Genomic DNA, 11,529 nt, shown 5'->3' with positions numbered 1-11,529 from the left:
AGATCCTTAACCTCCGATTAGGCTAAAATTCTAACACGATTTTCTTCCCGATATTATCTTTCTTGCGGTAAAATAAGGGCACCAACTGCCTTAAAGGGGACCCACAAGCCTGACAGTCACGCATCAGGTCTGGTACACAGCATAGCATACATGATAGAACCTATGGCTGAGACATAGGGAATGACTTCCACTTTCTCTCTATCTTCTACAGTGGTCGGGCTTTGAGTCTCACTCAACTTCACACCTTGTAACACAGGCAATAAACCTTTCTTTGACTGATCCATTTTGAACTTCTTCAAAAATTTGCCAAGGTATGTGCTTTGTGAAAGTCCTATTAAGCGTCTCGATCTATCCCTATAGATCTTGATGCCCAATATATAAGCAGCTTCACCGAGGTCTTTCATTGAAAAACTCTTATTCAAGTATCCTTGTATGCTATCCATAAATTCTATATCATTTCCCATCAATAATATATCATCTACATATAATATTATAAATGCTACAAAGCTCCCACTCACTTTCTTGTAAATACAGGCTTCACCGATAGTCTGTATAAAACCATATGCATTGATCACCTCATCAAAGCATATATTCCAACTCCGAGATGCTTGCACCAGTCCATAGATGGATCGCTGGCGCTTGCACACTCTGTTAGCACATTTAGGATCGACAAAACCTTCTAGATGCATCATATACAACTCTTATTTAAGAAATCCATCAAGGAATGCAGTTTTGACGCTCATTTGCTAGATTTCATAATCATAAAATGTAGCAATTGCTAAAATGATTAGGATGGACTTAAGCATCGCTATGGGTGAGAAAGTCTCATCATAGTCAACCCCTTGAACTTGTCGAAAACCTTTTGCGACAAGTCGAGCTTTGTAGACAGTAACATTACCATCAGCGTCACTCTTCTTCGTGAAGATCCATTTATTCTCTATGGCTTACCGATCATTGGGCAAGTCCACCAAAGTCCACACTTTATTCTCATACATGGATCCAATCTCAGATTTCATGGCCTCAAGCCATGTATCGGAATATGGGCTCATCATAGCTTCTTCATAGTTCGTAGGTTCACCTTGGTCTAATAACATGACTTCCAGAACATGATTACCGTACCACTCTGGTGCGGATCATTCTCTGGTTGACCTACAAGGTTCAGGAGCAACTTGATATGAAGTTTCATGATCATTATCATTTGCTTCCTCTCTAGTTGGTGTAGGCATCATGGAAACTAATTTGTCTGATGCGCTACATTCCAATTTGAGAGAAGGTACGATTACCTCATCAAGGTCTACTTTCCTCCCACTCACTTCTTTCAAGAGAAACTCCTTCTCTAGAAAGGTTCCATTCTTGGCAACAAAGATCTTGCCTTCGGATCTGTTGTAGGAGGTGTACCCAATTGTTTCCTTAGGGTATCCTATGAAGACGCACTTCTTCGATTTGTGTTTGAGCTTATCAGGCTGAAGCCTTTTGACATAAGTGTCGCAACCCCAAACTTTAAGAAACGACAGCTTAGGTTTCTTGCCAAACCACATTTCATACAGTGTCGTCTCAACGGACTTAGACGGTGCCCTATTTAACGTGAATGCGGCTATCTCTAATGCATAACCCCAAAACGATAGTGGTAAATCGGTAAGAGACATCATAGAATGCAGCATATCTAATAAAGCATGGTTACGACGTTCGGACACACCATTACACTGTGGTGTTCCCGGTGGCGTGAGTTGTGAAACAATTCCACATTGTTTTAAATGAAGGCCAAACTCGTAACTCAAATATTCACCTCCGCAATTAGATCATAGAAACTTTATTTTCTTGTTACGATGATTCTCCACTTCACTCTGAAATACTTTGAACTTTTCAAATGTTTCAGACTTGTGTTTCATTAAGTAGATATACTCATATCTGCTCAAATCATTTGTGAAGGTTAGAAAATAACGATACCCGCTGTCGTGGGATTGTCACGGCAGATGTCCTAGTGTGAGGACTTAGTTGTGGAGCCATCACAACATAGTTAGCTTAAAGGGGTTAAAGCGGACAAAGGGCGCAAGGAATTATCCTGGTTTGGCCCCTTGCGGTGAAGGTAAAGCCTACTCCAGTTATGATGGGATTGCTAGGGTTTCGATGACATGGGAGTGAATACGCTTTGCCTGGCTCTCGAGTTATTGTTTCTTGTCCTTGAACCGCCACAGGGTCGTCCCTTTATATACATAGGTTGACGCCCGGCGGTTTACAAAATCCCGACCGGCTCATAAACGTGTCTGGCTTGGCTTCTACTCTTTCCTATCTTACAACACAAGTTACACACCTTATGGCGGTTTATGTCTATGGGCCCTAATCCGCCTTTGGGCCCTGTGCTTTTAGATCTCTTATATTAAAGCGCCATATTCCTTGTCTTCATGGGCTTCAATATGAATAACTCATTACAGGTATAACCCGGCCCCTCCTGGGCGGTTTATACTCAGTAGTTATATCCCCAACACCCACCGCGTGCCTCAGCATTCATCGGACCGCATACATCAGTATGTATGTTCCGATAAGTCATTAGTTCGCTCCATTGTTCCGGAGAACGGAGTTTTAGTCATCTTTCCCATGATGCATGGTTCGCACGTATCAAATGATTCATAATCAAGTGATTCCAAAAGTCCCTCTATATGGAGTTCCTTCATGCGCTTTACACCAATATGACCTAAACAGCAGTGCCACAAATATGTTGCACTATCATTATCAACTTTGCATCTTTTGGCATCAATATTATGAATATGTGTATCACTACGATCGATATTCAACAAAAATAGACCACTCTTCAAGGGTGCATGATCATAAAAGATACTAGATCATTGTTGGTGCGCATTGCCGCGCCCATCTTTTTAATACGGAATGTTAGGTATTGGTGCAATGTTGTGTAGGTATTTTATTTAAAAGTTAACTATATGTAATTATGTAAAATTTTATTTTATCTAAAAGTTATAGTAGTTGTAGTATACATATTATTGTGATTTTTTGCGCATTTGTAGCATAAGATGTTCATTATAATAGACCAAATGCCATTTGCAGGAGGCTAGTATTTTTCTCTCAAGATCATGCATGTCAAGATCCTCTTGGGCTTTAGGTCTAAAGTGGACACTCCACTTGGCTCGCTAGATGATGTTTTTTTACGATCACCACTTTGCCCATAGAATTTGGACTTGAAATATCTACTATTTTTACGACTGGTGAGTAAAAGAATGGCTAACTGCAAACATAAAGATGACAGAATATCAGAACTGATTTGGAATGTGCAATGGAGACACGATATTTAGTTTAAAAAAAGGAAAACATCAACCCTAATAGAGAAGCTGATGTGCAAAATAAAAATAGATAAACCATAGACCATTACTGTGCAAAACTTTCAGGTACAAAGTAACTAAAGACTGATGGCTGCTGGCAAGTGTTGTAGACACACTTAAAATAAAGACCAAACTGTACGACAACACAAAACAGTGTTCGTTCTTTGTGACAAAAAAGAGCTCAACACATGGTGTCTCACAACTATTACAAACCTGAGGGAAGATCTTATAAGAATTTTTCTTATGTTTCTCAAGCACCAAATCTAAAAGTAGCAAGGGACATGATCGAAGAAGCTCAATCTAATCATCCAACCTCGTGAAGCAGCAGTACCTCCTCTTTAGAATGATGAACACAATTTGATCTGTTGGAAAGGTCCGTCGTGCATGATGAACTTCTCCAGCTCCAACTCCAGCTCCTTCCTCGTGTAAATCTTGACAACGTCTGGGAGGTTGGTGTGTGGCTTGTAGTTCCCAAAGAATGCACCTTTCAAGGTCTTGGCATTGAGGAAGTTCATCAGGTGGGTATTGAATGCCACCTCCTTGTGTGGGACACCCACCAGCCTAACCACGCCCCACCCCTGCACTCAGACTTCATGACTGAGATCAAAGCAGAAAACACCTCAATGCTCAGAATGCTCAAACTGCAAGTGTATTGAGAACATACATCATGAAAGCATTCAAAGGCAAATATCATGGCGTCGACGTGGCAAGTGCAATCCACGGTTCTATTGACTCCAATGTTTGTCATCTAAACAAGCACCAGGAGCATAACTCAATTTCAAGCATTTGATACAATATGGCATCCCATGAACAAATTAAGAGATAAATGTATGCTCAGGCATAACATACCTCATGCACTGGCTTGGTGTGATCCTTTGGGTTTACAAAGTCGATGCAGCAAAATTTCTTAGCTGGGATCTATCTTACCGGCTGGAGATGGCGTGCCGCTCCCACCCTCCCCTTCCCCTTCCTTGGGCGACGAGAATAGAGTGAGACAAAATCCCCAATCCGCGTCCTCTCCACCTACCCCGCATCAATTCCAGCTCTCCCCACCCCCAGCCACCACCTACCAACTCTCATGGCGGGGGCGCGTCGCCGTGGGCTGCAGATCCGTCGAATTGCACTGACGACTCGAGTTGCGGAGCCACGGGTGCTCCCACTTCCAGGGGCGGCTCCGTTGCCCGAGATCGACCCCAACTCACTGGAGGCTTGTCGGGAGATGCGTCGGGTGGTACTGGAGCGCTTCCCCACCCAGGAGGAGTGGGAAGACATCCACCTCGACATCCTTCGCAATGCAAACTTTGCCGAGCACACGCGATTCATTGGCGACGATGGCTCCATGGATGTGGAGCTCCTGTTCTGGGCGATTCAGGAGGCCGAATCGTCAGATCCAGCGCAGGCGGTGAAGCGGGCGTTCTTCAAGACGGCGAACCCATATCGGCTCTGCCATCGGTGGAGGGGATTGCCAGCATTCCGCTGGAGTTCCTTCCACCAGGGGTGCAGCTACCCCTCCGCTGTTAGTGAAGGTCCCGACGCCTGTGCCCATCCTACGCCAGCGTCGCGCCATCGATCCCCCTCCCTGTCCGGGTGAGGGAGGTGTGCATTCGTTCAGCCTATCCTCCACCCATTTCATTCTCGCTTATTAGCTCAACGTTCGCGAAGGATTGAATCCAAAATTTTGAATGATAGTTCGGTAATTCAGTTAGTTGATTTGGGTGAATCTAGGGTTTCCCCTGATGTGTTGATTCAATCTACTGATGTTGTTGCCGTTTCTACGGCTTCTAAGTCTGAGATTAATTTGAATTCTGGCGATAGCCTGTTGAACAACAAGATGACGATAAGTCAAAAGCCACCCTCCTTGCCCAGTCTGGTTGTGACGGGTCCCAGTTTCAAAAATCGTGACCATGGTAGGAAAACACATTCTCAGGTTACACGTTCGCATAGACAGGGTGACCCAGAAACTATAGAAGAGCACTTTGGCCAACTCTGGCTCATTTCTTCCCCTCCCCGCCGCCGCCTACCCCCACCACCACCACACCTCGAACTACTCCTCCTTCCTCTGGATTCACTTGTTGGATCCGGAAGGATTTGATCGCCTCTCGTTCGTTCACGGCCGTTGATTGCCATCATGTCCTCTCCCGCATCTTTGATCCAATCCCAAGGACCATCAAGGTTTGGAGGGAGGGTTTGGGCCCCGGATCCCTCTCTTTCACAGCCGTTGTGAAGCGAGGATTGGCGATGTCTGACTATAGGAATGCTGGTGCGGGATCTGGCATAGGCGACCCTTTGAAGGTTGCCACTCAGAGAGCCAGCTCGCAGGGAGGGAGGAGGCAGCCATCTGCCCCGACCTCTAAGGATCTGGTGCCGGCGCCAAAGCCTACTAGGTCCATAGCCTCTATGGCTGCCTCGTCCCAGGTACAATCTTCTCAATAAGTGGAGGTGGAGATGGAGCAAGTTTTAGATCCTAGGTACAAGGACATGATCTGCTTCAACTGTTGAGGTCCAGGGCATTATGTTGGAAATTGTATCAAGCCAAAAACATGTTTTATCTGTCAACAGAATCACAACATGAATAATTGTGCTGCCTGGACTAGGGTTCAACCAACTGCTGCCTTTTTTGGCAGTGGAGCAAATGGACTTGGTTTTTACCATGTGGATGTTCTTGTTGCTAATGAATCCAACTGGCTGAACTTCCAAAATTGTGTTGTAGTTAATATCCTTAAAGGTGATGTGGACAAAGATATGTTGTTGAGTCTTTTAACTGCTACTTTCTGCAAGACTAGACAGTGGCCTTGGCAGATCAGGGGCCTATCCAGCAAGACATTCCTGGTGAGATTTCCTCCTTGGAAAAAAGTTGAGGATCTCATTGAACTGCCTGGTTTTTCCCTGCCCCAGGATGTGTCTGTTACACTAACTGAGTGGAAAGGGGGCATGTGAACCTTTTGGGGAACTTGTTGAGGCTTGAGTGTTAATTGAAGGAATCACTCCTAAGTGGTGCACATGGAAAGTGTTCTCTTAGATTCTACAAAATTGCCTGCAGGGATCCTACTGATGTGGACTGGAATGGTATGTTTAGGACTTTCTTTGAGAATGTTAGAATCAAAATTGCCTGCAGGGATCCTACAAAAATTCCATTTGAGGGACTCATTGAGATGAAGAAGTTGTTTTTAGTCGGCTTTACTGTTGAAGGTTTTGAGCAAGTGGGTGGTGTTGATTCTGTTATTGATATTGAGGATGATGAAGATATAGAAGGAGAAGGTGCAACTGAGGGACAGGAGGATGAAGGTGGGAATGCTCAGAAGGTGGCCTATCTGATGACTTGCTAGATAGTGAGGAGGCAATTGATGAGCTTGATAAGGCTAGTTTAGCTAATCAGGATAAGAACAAACAGAAGGGACCCAGTCTGGCATGTTTTGCTTTGATTCTGATCATGAAAACTTTATCTTGGAGTGTGCTATTGCTGATAAGGAAGAGCAACTTGTAGATGAGAAAGGAATTAAATCTGAAGATGTGTATCCTTCTGGATTTCTAAGCTCCACCCCAACAAAACCCCTTGTGGGGAATGCCGAGGGGACATCCAATTCTAGTGGTAAACTTGAAAGTATGGAGTATTGTGAGAGTATTCTTAGATCTGTAGAATTTTGTGAGTCTGATGAAGAGGATTCCAAGGGTGATGAACTAGAGACTCTTCCCCCTGAAGCTGTCCAGGCCATACAAAATATCTCTTTGAAGAGATCACTGCTAGAAACCCTTGATCATGCTCGGGATTAGGGGCTGAACACTGGGAAAAACAAATGGGGGCCAGTTCTGGTTTAGAAATCTGCTACTAGGGGACATGGCAATGTGAATATCATGGAGAAAGCTGTGGCTTACAAGAGGAAGAAGAATCTGGAAATTCCTAAAACCTTCAAAGGTAAATCCTTCACTAACACTAATCATAACACTTTGCTTGACCAGATGAGTAAAATTGACTTATGCATTGGGGGTGATGATGCTAATAAACATGAAACTATTGATGATTTGATTGCTGGGGAAAAAGAGAGATGTTTGGCTTTTGCCAATAGTAACCCTAAAATTGTTCTTCCAGATAATGTTGAATTAAACCATGATGATTTGTTTGGGACTCCTTTGGATTGTTGCTCTCTCAAGCCAGTGGGCACTGTGATGCCTTGAGGAGAACCCCAAATGGCTTAACAAAAGTTAGACTTTGTGGTCTGTCTCACCCTTTCAAAGTTTCTTAAATGATAGGGCTTATTTTGAATATTAGAGGTCTTGGTCAATCTGGGAAAGGTCAGTGCCTTTGTGATACTATTGCTCGATATAATCTTGATTTTATTGGGTTTCAAGAGACTAAGAGAGATATTATTTCTGAGGTTTTCCTCAAAGCTATTGATAGGGCTAATAATTTTGACTGGCATTATTTACCTGCTGTTAATACTGCTGGTGGGATCCTTTTGGGTCTTAGAAAAAGTTTATTTGAAACCATTGGTTTTGTTAATCATGAGTTTTCTATTAAAGCCACTATTAAAAACAAGGAGGATGGTTTTGTTTGGCACTTGGTGATAGTTTATGGCTCTGCATACCCAGAGTTTAAAATGGATTTTGTGGCTGAACTTCATGATATCTTAGACTCTGCATCCTATCCTATCTTAATTTGTGCTGACTTCAACCTGGTTAGGAATGAGAGTGAGAAGAGTAGTGGATTAGTTAACCATCATACCACCTTCCTTTTTAATGATTGGATTAATAGATGGGGACTGCAGGAGATTTCTATCTCTAATAGGGGCTATACTTGGTCCAATAATCAAGATAACCCTATTTTTGCTGTGTTAGACAGAGTTTTTGCCTCTGTGGACTGGGATTCTCACTTCCCGATGTCATCCCTAACTGCTCTCCCTAGAGTGGGGAGTGACCATACTCCCTTAGTGCTAGACACTGCAGGGAGGAAATCATTGAGTCCTAAGATGTTCCCTTTTGAGAAATGGTGGCTGTCACAACCTGGCTTCCACCAGATGGTGCGTGAGACTTGGTCGGCTGCTTCTTCCTTTATCTCTTCTGTAGATAACTGGTTATCTAAAACCAGACTGCTTAGGAAGAAGACAAAAGGCTGGGCCATTAATATTGAGTCTGCTTTAAGAAAAAGGAAAAAAGCCCCCCTTATGGAGTTTGACCCGCTTGACGTTCTATCTGAATCTCAATAGTTGTCTTCTGCTGATCATGATAGAATGAAAGCTGTGAAAACAGAATTGGAAGAGATTTCGAAAAAAGAGGAAACGGCCTTGTGGCAGAAAGCTAGAGACAAAAAATTGTTGAAGGGGACCGTAACAATGCCTATTTCCAAGCCCTAGCTAATCACAGGCATAGGAAAAACGATCTGTCTGAATTAGTGGGCCCTTCTGGACCTTTGACTTCCACTGAAAACATGCTGGGAGTAGCTACTGAATTTTACAAAAATTTATTTGCGTATGAACCTAAACCAGATTTACACTTGGGAACTGGTTTTTGGTCTGATACGAAAATGATTAGTGAGGATGAGCGGAGAGACCTAGAGAGATCCTTTTCTGAGGAAGATATCAAAGAAGAAATTATGGGCTCATATGCAAGTGGGACCCCTGGTCCTGATGGGCTGTCTTTCCTTTTTTATCAAAACTTTGGGGATCTAATTAAAAATGACTTTATGTGGATGGTCAGGGATTTTGAAAATGGGGATTTGGACATCTATAAGCTTAATTATGCCATCATCACCCTTATACCTAAAATTCCCCAGGCTAGAGAGATGAAAAACTTCAGACCTATTAGTCTTAGTAACTGTGCTGTAAAAAATTTCTCCAAGGCCATGAATACTAGGGTCTCCCTATCTGTGATAAAATCATTTAACACAACCAGACTACTTTTATTAAAGGGAGGTTTTATCTTAGAGAGTGTGGTGATGGCCCATGAAGTTATTCATGAGGTTCATAGAACTAATTGTAATGGTTTGATTCTTAAACTTGATTATGAGAAAGCCTATGATAGAGTAAGTTGGGATTTTCTGGAGGAAATGCTTCTTTCTAGAGGCTTTGGGGTTAAATGGGTTGCATGGGTGATCAGCACCTTGAAACATGGGACTTTCCAGGTTAGAATTAAATGACACTAGTGGGCCACATTTTGTGGGGAAAAATGGCTGAAACAAGGTGACCCCCACTCCCCTCTTTTATTTAACTTAGTGGCTGATGTCTTTTCTAAGATGTTGGTGAAAGCTGTCAACAATGGGTTAATTGGTGGGCTCCTCCCACATGCCGTCCCTGGTGGGGTGGTTAGTTTGCAATACGCCGATGATACCATTTTGTTTATCCAAGATTCTGTGGAATATGCCAAGAATTTGAAATGGATTCTGACCTGTTTTGAAAAGCTTTCTGTCTTAAAAATCAATTTTCATAAGAGTGATTTACATACCATTCATGTTTCTGATGCAATGTCCAGAGAATTTGCCCAGATTTGTTGTTGTCAATTTGGTGAATTTCCCTTCAAATACCTTGGTGTGCCCCTGCACTTTAAAAAACTTAGAAGGGAAGACTTGCAACCTATCATTGACAGGATTATTTGGAATATCGTTGGCTGGTTGGGCAAGCTCTTGTCGTATAGGGGCAAGCTAATCTTACTAACCACCTGTATTGCTAGCATTCCCTCTTATCTCATGGCCATGATGAAATTTCCCAAATGGGTTATTGACATGATTACCTCCCAAATGTCTCACTTTTTTGGGTAATGTGGGTGATGTTCATAAATATCATCTAGCTAACTGGGGCCTTGTAGCCCGTAGGAAAGAGTTTGGTGGTCTGGGTGTCCCTAATCTCAGGGAGTTTAATATGGATCTCCTGGCAGCATGGGGAAAAATATTCTATGATGGGAGGGAGGGAGATTGGAAAAAAATTATGCTTCAAATATGCTACTAACAAACCAAATATTTTCTATGCTAAACCTGCCTTGGGATATCCATTTTGGAAAAGCATCTCCTGGGCGTTTGCTGCTGCAAAAAACTTTTGGAGATGGAACCCTGGGAATGGTGAACATATTGCTTTTTGGCATGATATTTGGGTTGGGGAATGTTCCCTTAAAACTACCATTTGGGATTTGTATGCTATATGTCAATAGTAGGATGCCACCTTGTCCCAAGTTTGGGATGGGGTACAACTGCGTCTCACCTTCAGGAGATGTGTGGATGAGTCCATGATACACAAATGGAACATGTTAGTTGACCTGGTTAAACAAACTACTTTATCAGCCCAATCAGATAGCCCCGTCTGGGGCTTGGAGTCGAATGGTCAATACTCTGTTAAATCCTTTTACAAGTTGATTAACTTTTGTGGGGTTTCCTCTAATATTATAGTTTTCATATGGAAGATTAAAGTCCCCCGAATATCCATGTTTTCATGCGGCTCATGTATAATAACAAAAGCTTGACTAGGGATAACTTGCCAAGAGAAGACATTTTGAAGATAAAACTTGTGTGTTTTGTGCTGAACCAGAATCCATTCAACACCTATTGTTTGATTGCATTGTTGCGACTGAGATTTGGGTTGTGATTGCTGAAGCTTTTAACATAACCCCTCCTGTATCTTTTGAATCTCTATCTTCCTTCTGGAAGAAGAAAAAACAATGTGAAGCTATTAATACTGCCACATCTGCTACCTTGTGGTGCTTATGGCGTTTGCGCAATGGTTTTGTCTTTCAGGGGCGAAGCTGGTGAGATATATATGCGATGTGTGTTGGATCAGGTGGGGGCAACAATCAGGCAGTGGAAAATCTTAAGTTCAGAGGTCCAGGGTGCTCTACTTCTCCGGTACTTAAGGCTTTTGGATCGGCGAAGATGGGAACTGCTTAGAATCGCCTGGATTAGCTGAAAATGAACAAAATAGACTATCTACCTTTTAATGAAAAACTCTCCGTGAGAGATTTAATAGGGCTGTAGCTTTAAGACCTTGATGTTCTTCTGTGGCAGCTACTTTTGGTTGTCGCCAAGAGCTGTTAAGCAGTCTGCTTCTGTCGTGGTTGCCTTGGCTTTAATAAAGTTGGGGCGGGGGGCAACCCCTTTCTTTTCAAAAAAAATTAAATTTCTTAGCTGGCTTTTTCGCAAAAGTTAAGTATGTGTCCATAAACAATTATGAAAATGTATATATATTTTGTTTCTGAAGATAGCAATAGACTGTGACTTGTT

The sequence above is a fragment of the Triticum urartu genome, chromosome 6A (assembly GCF_056163025.1).
Source record: "Triticum urartu cultivar PI428250 chromosome 6A, HENAU_Tu73, whole genome shotgun sequence".
Classification (NCBI taxonomy): Eukaryota; Viridiplantae; Streptophyta; class Magnoliopsida; order Poales; family Poaceae; genus Triticum; species Triticum urartu.
The sequence above is the reverse complement of the archived record's forward strand: the minus strand, read 5'-3'. Positions refer to the sequence as shown.